Source organism: Schistocerca gregaria, chromosome 3, assembly GCF_023897955.1.
Source record: "Schistocerca gregaria isolate iqSchGreg1 chromosome 3, iqSchGreg1.2, whole genome shotgun sequence".
NCBI classification, from domain to species: Eukaryota; Metazoa; Arthropoda; class Insecta; order Orthoptera; family Acrididae; genus Schistocerca; species Schistocerca gregaria.
In genome coordinates, this window is record NC_064922.1 from 154,227,697 (window position 1) to 154,243,325 (window position 15,629).

Sequence of the window (15,629 nt, forward strand, 5' to 3'; positions counted from 1 at the left end):
ACACGGTGACCATAGTCATGATATTCATATCGTGAAAAGTCATCTGGGGACTGCATAATGTACTCGTGACGCATTTTGTGTGTTCCATAGACGACTGGAAGAGTCAAGGAATACAGTAAACTGCAATTTGTGTATCTTTAGCAATTAACTTAACTCCGAGGAGGTCCTCCACACGGTACAAATAGCCACCATATTCACATCGTGAAAAGTCTTCTTAGAACTGTATAATATACACGCGATGCATTTTGTGTGTTCCATCGTCGATTGGATGATTTAACGAGTACAAGAACTGTAAATTGCGCATCGGAAGACAGTAACTTGACTCCGAGGACGACCTCCACACGCTGACCATAGCCACAAAATTTGCATCGTGAAAAATCATCTTGGGAGTGCATTATTGACTCGCGACGCATTTTGTGTGTTCCATCGCTGACTGGAGGATTCGAGGAATACAGTAAACTGTAAATTGCGCATCGGAAGCAAATAACATGACTCCGAGGGCGACCTCCACACGCTGACCATAGCCACGATATTCGCATCGTGAAAAGCCATCTAAAGAACTGCGTTATTGACTCGCGACGCATTTTGTGTGTTCCATCGTCGACTGGTTTATTCAAGGAACACAGTAAACTGTAAATTACGCATCGGAAGCAATTAACTTCACTCCGAGAGGGACCTCCACAAGGTGATCATTGCCACATTACTCGCATCGTGAAAAGACATCTGGGGACTGCAATAAGTAGTTGCGACGCATTTTGTGTATTCCGTCGTCGACTGGAGGATTCAAGGAATACAATAAACTGTAAATTGCGCATCGGAAGATATTAACTTGACTCTGAGGAGGACCTCCACACGGTGACCATAGCCACTATATTCGCATTGTGAAAAGTCATCAGGGGACTGCATAATGTACTCGCAACGCATTTTGTGTGTTCCATCGTCGACTGGAGAGTTCAACGAATACAGTAAACTGTAAATTGCGCATCTCAAGCAATTAACTTCACTCCGAGGAGGACCTCCACACGGTACCCATAGCCACCATATTCACATCGTGAAAAGTCATCTTGGAACAGTATAATTTACACGCAACGCATTTTGTATGTTCCACCGTCGACTGGAGGATTCAACGAATACAGTAAACTGTAAATTGCGCATCGGAAACAATTAACTTGACTCCGAGGACGAACTCCACACGCTGACCATAGCCACTAAATTCCCATCGTGAAAAATCATCTTCGGATTGCATTACTGACTCTCGACGCATTTTGTGTGTTCCATCGTTGACTGGAGGATTCAAGGAATAATTTAACTGTAAATTGCGCATCGGAAGCAATTAACTTGACTCCGAGGAGGACCTCCACACGGTGAACATAGCCACAATATTCGTATTGTGAAAAGTCATCTGGGGACTGCATAATGTACTCGCGTCGCATTCTGTGTGTTCCATCGTCGACTGGAGGATTCAAGGAATACAGTAAACTGTAAATTGCGCATTGGAAGCAATTAACTTGACTCCGAGGAGGACCTCCACTCCATGACCATAGCCACGATATTCGCATCTTGAAAAGTTATTTGGTCACTGCATTATTGACTCGCGACACATTTTGTGTGTTATATCGTCGACTGGAGGATTCAAGGAATACAGTAAACTGTAAATTGCGCAATGGAAGCAATTAACTTAAATCCGAGGAGGACCTCCACACGGTGACCATAGCCACGATATTCGCATTCCGAAAAGACATCTAGGGACAGCATTATTGACTCGCGTCGCATTTTTCGTGTTCCATCGTCGACTTGAGGATTCAAGGAATACAGTAAATTTTAAAATGCGCATCTGAAGCAATTAACATGACTCAGAGGTCGACCTCGACACGGTGACCATAGCCACGATAGTCGCATCGTGGAAAGTTATCTGGGAAGTGCATTATTGACACGCGACGCATTTTGTGTGTTCCATCGTCGACTGGAGATTTCAAGGAATACAGAAAACTGTAAATTGCGCATCGGAAGCAATTAACTTGACTCCGATGATTAATTCAACACGGTGACCATGGTCACGATAATCACATCGTGAAAAGTCATCTGGGGACTGCATAATGTACTCACGACGCATTTTTTGTGTTCCATCGTCGACTGGAGGATTCAAGGAATACAGTAAACTGTAATTTTCGCATCGGAAGCAATTAACTTACCGCCGAGGAGGACCTCCACACGGTGACCATAATCCACGATATTCGCATCGCTAAAAGTCATATGCGGACTGCATTATTGACTTGCGACGCTTATTGTGTGTTCCATCGTCGACTGGAGGATTCAAGATATACAATAAACTGTAAATTGCGCATCGGAAGCAATTAACTTGACTCCGAGGATTAATTCCACACGGTGGCCATAGTCATGATATTCATATCGTGAAAAGTCATCTGGGGACTGCATAATGTACTCGTGACGCATTTTGTGTGTTCCATAGACGACTGGAAGAGTCAAGGAATACAGTAAACTGTAATTTGTGTATCTTTAGCAATTAACTTAACTCCGAGGAGGTCCTCATCACGGTACAAATAGCCACCATATTCACATCGTGAAAAGTCTTCTTAGAACTGTATAATATACACGCGATGCATTTTGTGTGTTCCATCGTCGATTGGATGATTTAACGAGTACAAGAACTGTAAATTGCGCATCGGAAGACAGTAACTTGACTCCGAGGACGACCTCCACACGCTGACCATAGCCACAAAATTCGCATCGTGAAAAATCATCTTGGGAGTGCATTATTGACTCGCGACGCATTTTGTGTGTTCCATCGCTGACTGGAGGATTCGAGGAATACAGTAAACTGTAAATTGCGCATCGGAAGCAAATAACATGACTCCGAGGGCGACCTCCACACGCTGACCATAGCCACGATATTCGCATCGTGAAAAGCCATCTAAAGAACTGCGTTATTGACTCGCGACGCATTTTGTGTGTTCCATCGTCGACTGGTTTATTCAAGGAACACAGTAAACTGTAAATTACGCATCGGAAGCAATTAACTTCACTCCGAGAGGGACCTCCACAAGGTGATCATAGCCACATTACTCGCATCGTGAAAAGACATCTGGGGACTGCAATAAGTAGTTGCGACGCATTTTGTGTATTCCGTCGTCGACTGGAGGATTCAAGGAATACAATAAACTGTAAATTGCGCATCGGAAGATATTAACTTCACTCTGAGGAGGACCTCCACACGGTGACCATAGCCACTATATTCGCATTGTGAAAAGTCATCTGGGGACTGCATAATGTACTCGCAACGCATTTTGTGTGTTCCATCGTCGACTGGAGAGTTCAACGAATACAGTAAACTGTAAATTGCGCATCTCAAGCATTTAACTTCACTCCGAGGAGGACCTCCACACGGTACCCATAGCCACCATATTCACATCGTGAAAAGTCATCTTGGAACACTATAATTTACACGCAACGCATTTTGTATGTTCCACCGTCGACTGGAGGATTCAACGAATACAGTAAACTGTAAATTGCGCATCGGAAACAATTAACTTGACTCCGAGGACGAACTCCACACGCTGACCATAGCCACTAAATTCCCATCGTGAAAAATCATCTTCGGATTGCATTACTGACTCTCGACGCATTTTGTGTGTTCCATCGTTGACTGGAAGATTCAAGGAATAATTTAACTGTAAATTGCGCATCGGAAGCAATTAACTTGACTCCGAGGAGGACCTCCACACGGTGAACATAGCCACAATATTCGTATTGTGAAAAGTCATCTGGGGACTGCATAATGTACTCGCGTCGCATTCTGTGTGTTCCATCGTCGACTGGAGGATTCAAGGAATACAGTAAACTGTAAATTGCGTATCGGAAGCAATTAACTTGACTCCGAGGAGGACCTCCACTCCATGACCATAGCCACGATATTCACATCGTGAAAAGTTATTTGGTCACTGCATTATTGACTCGCGACGCATTTTGTGTGTTCCATCGTTGACTGGAGGATTCAAGGAATACAGTGAACTGTAAATTACGCATCGGAAGCAATTAACTTCACTCCGAGAGGGACCTCCACAAGGTGATCATAGCCACATTATTCGCATCGTGAAAAGACATCTGGGGACTGCACAATGTAGTTGCGACGCATTTTGTGTATTCCATCGTCGACTGGAGGATTCAAGGAATACAATAAACTGTAAATTGCGCATCGGAAGAAATTAACTTGACTCCGAGGAGGACCTTCACACCATGCCGAAAGCCACGATATTCGTAATGTGAACAGTCATCTAGGGACTGCATTATTGGCTCGCTTCACATTTTGTGTGTTAAATCGTCGACTGGAGGATTCAAGGAATACAGTAAATTTGTAAATATCGAATCGGAAGCAATTAACTTGAACCTGAGGAGGACCTCCACACGGTGACCATAGCCACGATATTCGCATCGCGCAAAGTCACCTGGGGACTGCATTATTGACTCTCGACGAATTTTGTGTGTTAAATCGTCGACTGGAGGATTCAAGGAATACAGTAAACTGTAAATTTCCCATCAGAAGCAATTAACTTGAAGCCGAGATGACCTCCACACGGTGACCATAGCCACGAATTTCGCATCGCGCAGAGTCATCTAGGGACTGCATTATTGACTCGCGACGCATTTTGTGTGTTCCATCGTCGACTGGAGGATTCAAGAGATACAATAAACTGTAAATTGCTCATCAGAAGCAATTAACTTGACTCCGAGGAAGAATTCCACACAGTGACCATAGCCACGATATTCACATCGTGAAAAGTCATCTGGGGACTGCATAATGTACTCGTGACATATTTTGTGTGTTCCTTCGACGACTGGAAGATTCAAGGAATACAGTAAACTGTAAATTGCCCATCGGACGCAATTAACTTGACTCCGAGGAGTACCTCCACACGGTGACCATAGCCACTATATTTGCATCGTGAAAAGTCATCTGGGGACTGCAAAATGTACTCGCAACGCATTTTGTGTGTTCCATCGTCGACTGGAGAGTTCAACGAATACAGTAAACTGTAAATTGCGCATCTCAAGCAATTAACTTAACTCCGAGGAGGACCTGCACAAGGTACCCATAGCCACCATATTCACATCGAGTCATCTTGGAACAGTATAATTTACGCGCAACGCATTTTGTATGTTCCACCGTCGACTCGAGGATTCAACGAATACAGTAAAATGTAAATTGCGCATCGGAAGCAATTAACTTGACTCTGAGGACGAACTCCACACGCTAACCATAGCCACAAAATTTGCATCGAGAAAAATCATCTTGGGACTGCATTATTGACTCGCGACGCATTTTGTGTGTTCCATCGTTGACTGGAGGATTCAAGGAATAAATTAACTGTAAATTGCGCATCGGAAGCAATTATCTTGACACCGAGGAGGACCGCCACACGGTGACCATAACCACGACATTCGCATCATGAAAAGTCATCTGGGGACTGTATTATTGACTCGCTACGCATTTTATGTGTTCCATCGTTGACTGGGGGATTCAAGGAATACAGTAAACTGTAAATCACGCATCGGAAGCAATTAACTTCACTCCGAGGAGAACCGCCACACGGTGATCATAGCCACGATATTCGCATAGTGAAAAGTCAACTGGGTTCTTCATAATGTACTTCCGACTCATTTTGTGTGTTCCATCGTCGACTGGAGGATTCAGGGAATACAATAAACTGTAAATTGCGCAGCAATTAACTTGACCCCGAGAAGGACCTCAACACAGTGACCATCTCCACGATATTCGCATCGCGCAAAGTCATCTAGGGACTGCATTACTGACTCGCGACTCATTTTTTGTGTTCCATCGTCGACTGGAGGATTCATGGAATACAGTAAACTTTAAATTGTGCATCTGAAGCAATTAACATGACTCAGAGGACCACCTCGACACGGTGACCATAGCCACGATATTCGCATCGTGAAAAGTCATCTGGGTACTGCATTATTGACTCGCGACGCATTTTGTGTCTTCCATCGTCGACTGGAGGATTCAAGGCATACAGTAAACAGTAAATTGCGCATCGGATGAAATTAACTTGACTCCGAGGAGGAATTCCACACGGTGACCATAGCCACGATATTCATATCGAGAAAAGTCATCTGGGGACTGCACATTGTACTCGTGACACATTTTGTGTGCTCCATCGACGACTGGAAGATTCAAGGAATACAGTAAACTGTAAATTGCGCATCGGAAGCAATTAACATAAATCTGAGGAAAACCTCCACACGGTGGCTATAGCCACGATTTTCACATCATGGAAAGTCATCTGGGGACTGCACTATTGACTCGCGACGAATTTTGTGTGTTCCATCGTCGACTGGAGGATTCAAGGAATATAGTAAACTGCGAATTTCGCATCGGAAGCAAATAACTTGCCGCAGAGGAGGACCTGCACACGGTGACCATAACCACGATATTCGTATCATGGAAAAATTATCTGGGGACTGCATTATTGACTCGCGACGAATTTTGTGTGTTCCATCGTCGACTGGAGGATTCAAGGAATACTGTAAACTGTAAATTTCCCATTGGAAGCAATTAACTTGCCTCCGAGGAGGACCACCACACGGTGACCATAGCCACAATATTCGCATCGTTAAAAGTCACGTGCGGACTGCATTATTGACTCGCGACGCATTTTGTGTGTTCCATTGTGGACTGGAGGATTCAAGATATACAGTAAACTGTAAATTGCGCATCGGAAGCAATTAACTTGACTCCGAGGAGAACCGCCACAAAGTGATCATAGCAACGATATTCGCATCGTGAAAAATCATCTGGGGACTTCATAATGTACTTGCGACGCATTTTGTGTGTTCCATCGTCGACTGGAGGATTCAAGGAATACAATAAACTGTAAATTGCGCATCGGAAGCAATTAACTTGACCCCGAGGAGAACCTCAACACAGTGACCGTAGCCACGATATTCACATCGTGAAAAGTCATCTATGGACTGCATTATTGACTCGTGACGCATTTTGTGCGTTCTATCGTCGACTGGAGGATTCAAGGAATGCAATAAACTGTAAATTGCAAATTGGAAGCTATTGTCTTTACTCCGAGGGCGACCTCCATATGCTGACCATAGCAACGATATTCACATTGTGAAAAGTCATCTAAAGGACTGCATTATTGACTCGCGACGCATTTTGTGTGTTCCATCGTCGACTGGAGGATTCAAGATATCCAATAAACTGTAAAATTGCGCATCGGAAGGAATTAACTTGACTCCGTGGAGGACTTCCACACGGTGACCATAGACACGATATCCACATCGTGAAAAGTCATCTGGGGACTGCCATAATGTTCTCGCAACGCATTTTGTGCGTTCCATGGTCGACTGAAGGATTCTAGGAATACAGTAAACTTTAAATTGCGCATCGGAAACATTTAACTTGATTCCGAGGAGGACGTCCACACCATGACCATAGCCACGATATCAGTAACGTGAAAAGTCATCTGGGGACTGCATTAATGACTCGTGACGCATTTTTTGAGTTCCATCGGCGACTTGAGGATTCAAGGGTTACAGTAAACTGTAAATTGCGCATCTGAAGCAATTAACTTGACTCTGAGGACTACCTCCACACCGTGACCATAGCCACGATATTCGCATCGTTAAAAGTCATGTGCGGACTGCATTATTGACTCGCGACGCATTTTGTGTGTTCCATCGTCGACTGTAGGATTCAAGATATACAATAAACTGTAAATTGCGCATCGGAAGCTATTACCTTGACTCCGAGGAGGAATTCCACACGGTGACCATAGCCACGAAATTCACAACGTGAAAAGTCGTCTTGGAACTGTATAATTTACACGCGACGCTTTTTGTGTGTTCCACCGTCGACTGGGGGATTCAGCGAATAAATTAAGATGTAAACTGCGCATTGGAAGACATTAACTTGACTCCGAGGACGACCTCCACACGCTGATCATAGCCACGTAATTAGCATCGAGAAAAATCATCTTGGGACTGCATTATTGACTCGCGACGCATTTTGTGTGTTCCATCGTCGACTGGAGGATTCAACGAATACAGTAAACTGTAAATTGCGCATCGGAAGCAATTAACTTGACTCCAAGGAGTTCCTCCACACGGTAACCATAGCCACTATGTTCGCATTGTGAAAAGTCATCTGCGGACTGCATAATGTACTCGCGACGAATTCTGTGTGTTCCATCGTCGACTGGAGGATTCAAGGAATACAATAAACTGTAAATTGCGCATCGGAAGCAATTAACTTCACTCCGAGGATAACCTCAACACAGTGACCGTAGCCACGATATTCACATCGTGAAAAGTCATCTATGGACTGCATTATTGACTCACGACGCATTTTGTGCCTTCTATCATCGACTGGAGGATTCAAGATATACAATAAACTGTAAAATTGCGCATCGGAAGCAATTAACTTGACTCCGTGGAGGACTTCCACACGGTGACCATAGACACGATGTCCACATCGTGAAAAGTCATCTGGGGACTGCATAATGTACTTGTGACGCATTTTGTGTGTTCCATCGTTGACTGGAAGATTTAAGGAATACAGTAAACTGTAAATTGCGCATCAAAAGCAGTTAACTTGACTCCGAGGAGTACCTCCACACGGTGGCCATAGCCACTATATTCGCATTGTGAAAAGTCATCTGGGGACTGCATAATGTTCTCGCAACGCATTTTGGGTTTCCATCGTCGACTGGAGGATTCAAGGAATACAGTAAACTGTAAACTGCGCATTGGAAGCGATTAACTTGACTCCGAGGAGTATTTCCACATAATGACCATAGCCACGATATTCGCATCATGAAAAGTCACCTGGCGACTGCATAATGTACTCGTGACGCTTTTTGTGTGTTCCATCGTCGTCTGGATGATTCTACGAATACAGTAAAGTGTAAATTGCGCATCGGAAGCAATTAACTTGACTCCGATGTGTACCTCCACACGGTGACCATAGCCACTATATTCGCATTGTGAAAAGTCAGCTGGGGACTGCATAGTGTACTCGCAACGCATTTTATTTGTACCATCGTCGACGGGAGGTTTCAAGGAATACAGTAAACTGTAAATTGCACATCGGAAGTAATTGACTTGACTCCGAGGTGGAACTCCACACGGTGACCATAGCCACGATATTCGCATCGGGAAAAGTTACCTGGGGACTGCATTATTGACTCGCGACGCATTTTGTGTGTTCCATCATCGACTGAAGAGTTCAAGGAATACAGTAAACTGTAAATTGCGAATCGGAATCAATTAACTTGAAACCGTGGACGACCTGCACACGCTGACCATAGCCACGAAATTCGCATCGTGAAAAATTATCTGGGGACTGCATTATTGACTCGTGACCCATTTTGTGTGTTCCACCGTCGACTGGAGGATTCTACGAATAGAGTAAAGTGTAAATTGCGCATCGGAAGCAATTAACTTGACTGCGAGGTATACCTCCACACGGTGACCATTGCCACTATATTAGCATTGTGAAAAGTCAGCTGGGGACTGCATTATTGACTCATGACACATCTTGTGTGTTACATCGTCGACTGGAGGATTCCAGGAATACAGTAAACTGTAAATTGCGCATCGGAAGCAATTAACTTAAATCTGAGGATTACCTCCATACGGTGACCATAGCCACTATATTCGCATCATGGAAAGTCATCTGGGGACTGCATTACTGACTCGCGACGAATTTTGTGTGTTCCATAGTCGACTCGAGGATTCAAGGAATACAGTAATCTGTAAATTGCACATCGGGGGCAATTAACTTGACTCCGAGGAGGTCCTCCACACGGTGGCCATAGCCACGATATTTGCATTGTGAAAACTCATATGGGGACTGCATTATTGACTCGCAACGCATTTTGTGTGTTCCATCGTTGACTTTAGGATTCAAAGAATACAGTAAACTGTATATTGCGCATCGGAAGCAATTAACTTGACTCCGATTAGGACCTCCACACGGTGACCATAGCCACGATATTCGCATCGTGAAAATTAATCTGGGGACTGCATTATTGACTCGCTACGCATTTAGTGTGTTCCATCGTCGACTGGAGGATTGAAGGAAGACAGTAAACTGTAAATTGCGCTTCGGAAGCAATTAACTTGACTCATAGGAGGACCTCCACACGGCGACCATAGCCACGATATTCGCATCGTGAAAAGTTATCTGGGGACTGCATTATTGACTCGCGACGCATTTCGTGTGTTACATCGTCGATTGAAGGATTCAAGGAATACAATAAATTGAAAATTGCGCATTGGTAGCAATTAACTTGGCTCCGAGGAGGACCTCTACACCGTGACCATGGCCATAATATTCGCAATGTGAAATCTATTCTTGGGACTGCATTATTGACTTGCGACGCATTTTGTGTTTTCCATCGTCAACTGGAGTATTCAAGGAATACAATAAACTGTTAATTGCACATCGGAAGCAATTTACTTAACTCCGAGGAGGACGTTCACACCTTGACCATAGCCACGATATTCGCAACGTGAAATGTTATCTGGTGACTGCATTATTGACTCGCGACGCATTTTGTGTTTTCCTTCCTCTAATGGAGGATTTTTGTGTGTTCCATCGTTGACTGGAAGATTTAAGGAATACAGTAAACTATAAACTGCGCATCGCAAACAATTAACTTGATTCCGAGGAGGACCTCCACACGGTGACCATATCCACGACATTCGCATCGTGAAAAGTAATGTGGGGACTGCACTATAGAGTCGCGACGCCTTTTGTGTGTTCCATCGTCGACTGGAAGACTCAAGGAATAGTGTAAACTGTAAATTGCGCATCGGAAGCAATTAACGTAACTCCGAGGAGGACCTCCACACGGTGACCATAGCGACGATATTCGCATCGTGAAAAAACATCTGGAGACTGCATTGTTGACTCGCGACGCATATCGTGTGTTGCCATCGTCGACTGAAGGATTCAAAGAATACAGTAAACTGTAAATTGCGTATCGGTAGCAATTAACTTGCCACCGAGGAGGACCTCTACACGGTGACCATTAGCCACGATATTCACGTCGTGAAAAGTCATCTTGGGACTGCATAATGTACTCGCGACCCATTTTGTGTGTTCCAGCGTCGACTGGAAGATTCAACGAATACACTAAACTGTAAATTGCGCATCGGAAGCAATTAACTTGACGCCGAGGAGGACCTCCACACCGTGACCATAGCCACGATATTCACATCGTGAAAAGTCATCTGAAGACTGTATTATTGACTTGCGACGCATTTTGTGTGTTCCGTCGTCGACTGGAGGATTCAAGGAATACAGTAAACTGTAAATTGCGTATCGGAAGCAATTAACTTGACTCCGAGGAGAAACTCCACATGGTGGCCATAGCCACGATATTCGCATCGTGAAAAATCATCTGGGGAATGCATAATGTACTCGCAACGCATTTTGTGTCTTCCATCGTCGACTGGAGGATTCAAGAAATACAATAAACTCTAAATAGCGCATCGGAAGCAATTAACTTGACACCGCGGAGGACCTCCACACGGTGACCATAGCCACGACATTCGCATCATGAAAAGTTATCTAGGGCTGCATTATTGACTCGTGGCGCATTTTGATTGTTCCATCGTCAACTGGAGGATTCAAGAAATACAGTAAACTGTAAATTGCGCATTGGAAGCAATTAACTGGACTCCGAGGAGGACCTCCACGCGGTGACCATAGCCACGATATTCGCAGAGTGAAAATTTATTTGGGGACTGCTTTATTGAGCCGCCACGCATATTGTGTGTTCCATCGTCGACTGGAGGATTCAAGGAATAGAGTAAATTGTAAATTGCGCTTCGGAAGCAATTAACTTGACTTATAGGAGGACCTCCACACGGTGACCATAGCCACGATATACACATCGTGAAAAGTCATCTGGTGACTTCATTATTGACTCGCGACGCATTTTGTGTTTTCCATCGTCGACTGGAGGATTCAAGGAATGCAGTAAACTGAAACATGCGCATCGCAAGCAATTAACTTGCCGCCGAGGAGGACCTCCACGCGGTAACCATAGCCACGATATTCACATCGTGAAGAGTCATCTTGGGACTGCATAATGTACTCGCGACGCATTTTGTGTGTTCCACCGTCGACTGGAGGATTCGATGAATACAGTAAACTGTAAATTGTGCATCGGAAGCACTTAACTGCACCCCGAGGACGACCTCCACACGGTGACCATACCCACGATATTCCCATCGTCAAAAGTCATCTGGAGACTGCATTATAGACTCGCGACGCCTTTTGTGTGTTCCATCGTCGACTGGAGGAGTCAAGGAATACAATAAACTGTTAATTGCACATCGGAAGCAATTTACTTAACTCCGAGGAGGACGTTCACACCTTGACCATAGCCACGATATTCGCAACGTGAAATGTTATCTGGTGACTGCATTATTGACTCGCGACGCATTTTGTGTTTTCCTTCCTCTAATGGAGGATTCAAGGAATACAGTGAACTATAAACTGCGCATCGGAAACAATTAACTTGACTCCGAGGACGACCTCCACACGGTGACCATACCCACGATATTCACGTCGTGAAAAGTCATCTGGGGACTGCATTATAGACTCGTGACTCCTTTTGTGTGTTCCATCGTTGACTGGAGTACTCAAGGAATACAGTAAACTGTAAATTGTGCATCGGAAGCAACTAACGTGACAGCGAGGAGGACTTCCACACGGTGACCATAGTCACGATATTCACATCGTGGAAAGTCATCTGAGGACTGTATTATTGACTCGCGACGCATTTTGTGTGTTCCACCGTCGGCTGGAGGATTCAACGAATACAGTAAACTGTAAATAGCGCATCGGAAGCAATTAACTTGACTCCGAGGAGGACCTGCACACGGTGACCAATGCCACGATATTCACATCGTGAAAAGTCATCTAGGGACTGCATAATATTCTCCCGACGCATTTTGTGTGTTTCACCGACGACTGGAGGATCAAGGAATATAGTAAACTGTAAATTTCGCATCGGAAGCAATTAACTTGAGTCCAAGGAAGACCTCCACACGATGACCATACCCACTATATTCACATCGTGAAAAGTCATCTGGGGAATACATAATGTACTCGCGACGCATTTTGTGTGTTCCACCGTCGACTGGAAGATTCAACGAATACAGTAAACTGTAAATTGCGCATCGGAAGCAATTAACTTGACTCCGAGGAGGAACTCCACAAAGTGACAGTAGCCACGATATTCACATCGTGAAAAGTCATCTAAAGGACCGCTTTATTGACTCGCGACGCATTTTGTGTGTTCCATCGTTGACTGGAGGATTCAAGGAATACAATAAACAGTAAATTGCGCTTCGGAAGCAATTAACCTGACTCCGAGGAGGTCCACCACACGATGACCATACCCACGATATTCACATCGTGAAAAGTCATCTAGGGACTGCATAATATTCTCATGACGCATATTGTGTGTTTCACAGACGACTGGAGGATTCAAGGAATACAATAAACTGTAAATAGCGCATCGTAAGCAATTAACTTGACTCCAAGGAGGACCCCCACACGGTTACCATAACCACGATATTCACATCGTGAAAAGTCATCTGGGGATTGCATTATTGACTCGCAAACGCATTTTGTGTGTTCCATGGTCGACTGGAGGATTCAAAGAATGCAGTAAACTGTAAATAGCGCATCGGAAGGAATTAACTTGACTCCGAGGAGGACCTCCACACGGTGACCATATCCACAAAATTAGCATCGTGAAAAAACAACTGGGAAATGCATTATTGAATCGCGACGCATTTTGTGTGTTCCATCGTTGACTGGAGGATTCAAAGAATACAGTAAACTGTAAATAGCGCATCGGAAGCAATTAACTTGGCTCCGAAGAGGACTTCCACACGGTGACCATAGCCACGATATTCGCATCGTGAAAAAACATCTGTAGACTGAATTGTTGACTCTCGATTCATTTCGTGTGTTGCCATCGTCGACTGAAGGATTCAAGGAATACAGTAAACTGTAAATTGCGTATCGGTAGCAATTAACTTGCCGCCGAGGAGGACCTCTACACGGCGACCATTAGCCACGATATTCACGTCGTGAAAAGTCATCTTGGGACTGCATAATGTACTCGCGACCCATTTTGTGTGTTCCAGCGTCGAGTGGAGGATTCAACGAATACACCAAACTGTAAATTGCGCATCGGAAGCAATTAACTTAACTCCGAGGAGGTCCAACACACGATGACCATACCCACGATATTCACATCATGAAAAGTCATCTAGGGACTGCATAATATTCTCATGACGCATTTTGTGTGTTTCACCGACGACTGGAGGATTCAAGGAATACAATAAACTGTAAATTGCGCATCGGAAGCAATTAACTTGACTCCGAGGAGGACCTCCACAAAGTGACAGTAGCCACGATATTCGCATCGTGAAAAGTCATCTAAAGGACCGCCTTATTGACTCGCGACGCATTTTGTGTGTTCCATCGTTGACTGGAGGATTCAACGAATACACTAAACTGTAAATTGCGCATCGGAAGCAATTAACCTGACTCCGAGGAGGTCCACCACACGATGACCATACCCACGATATTCACATCGTGAAAAGTCATCTAGGGACTGCATAATATTCTCATGACGCATATTGTGTGTTTCACAGACGACTGGAGGATTCAAGGAATACAATAAACTGTAAATAGCGCATCGTAAGCAATTAACTTGACTCCAAGGAGGACCCCCACACGGTTACCATAACCACGATATTCACATCGTGAAAAGTCATCTGGGGATTGCATTATTGACTCGCAAACGCATTTTGTGTGTTCCATGGTCGACTGGAGGATTCAAAGAATGCAGTAAACTGTAAATAGCGCATCGGAAGGAATTAACTTGACTCCGAGGAGGACCTCCACACGGTGACCATATCCACAAAATTCGCATCGTGAAAAAACAACTGGGAAATGCATTATTGAATCGCGACGCATTTTGTGTGTTCCATCGTTGACTGGAGGATTCAAAGAATACAGTAAACTGTAAATAGCGCATCGGAAGCAATTAACTTGGCTCCGAAGAGGGCTTCCACACGGTGACCATAGCCACGATATTCGCACCGTGAAAAAACATCTGGAGACTGCATTGTTGACTCGCGATTCATTTCGTGTGTTGCCATCGTCGACTGAAGGATTCAAGGAATACAGTAAACTGTAAATTGCGTATCGGTAGCAATTAACTTGCCGCCGAGGAGGACCTCTACACGGCGACCATTAGCCACGATATTCACGTCGTGAAAAGTCATCTTGGGACTGCATAATGTACTCGCGACCCATTTTGTGTGTTCCAGCGTCGACTGGAGGATTCAACGAATACACCAAACTGTAAATTGCGCATCGGAAGCAATTAACTTAACTCCGAGGAGGTCCAACACACGATGGCCATACCCACGATATTCACATCATGAAAAGTCATCTAGGGACTGCATAATATTCTCATGACGCATTTTGTGTGTTTCACCGACGACTGGATGATTCAAGGAATACAGTAAACTGTAAATTG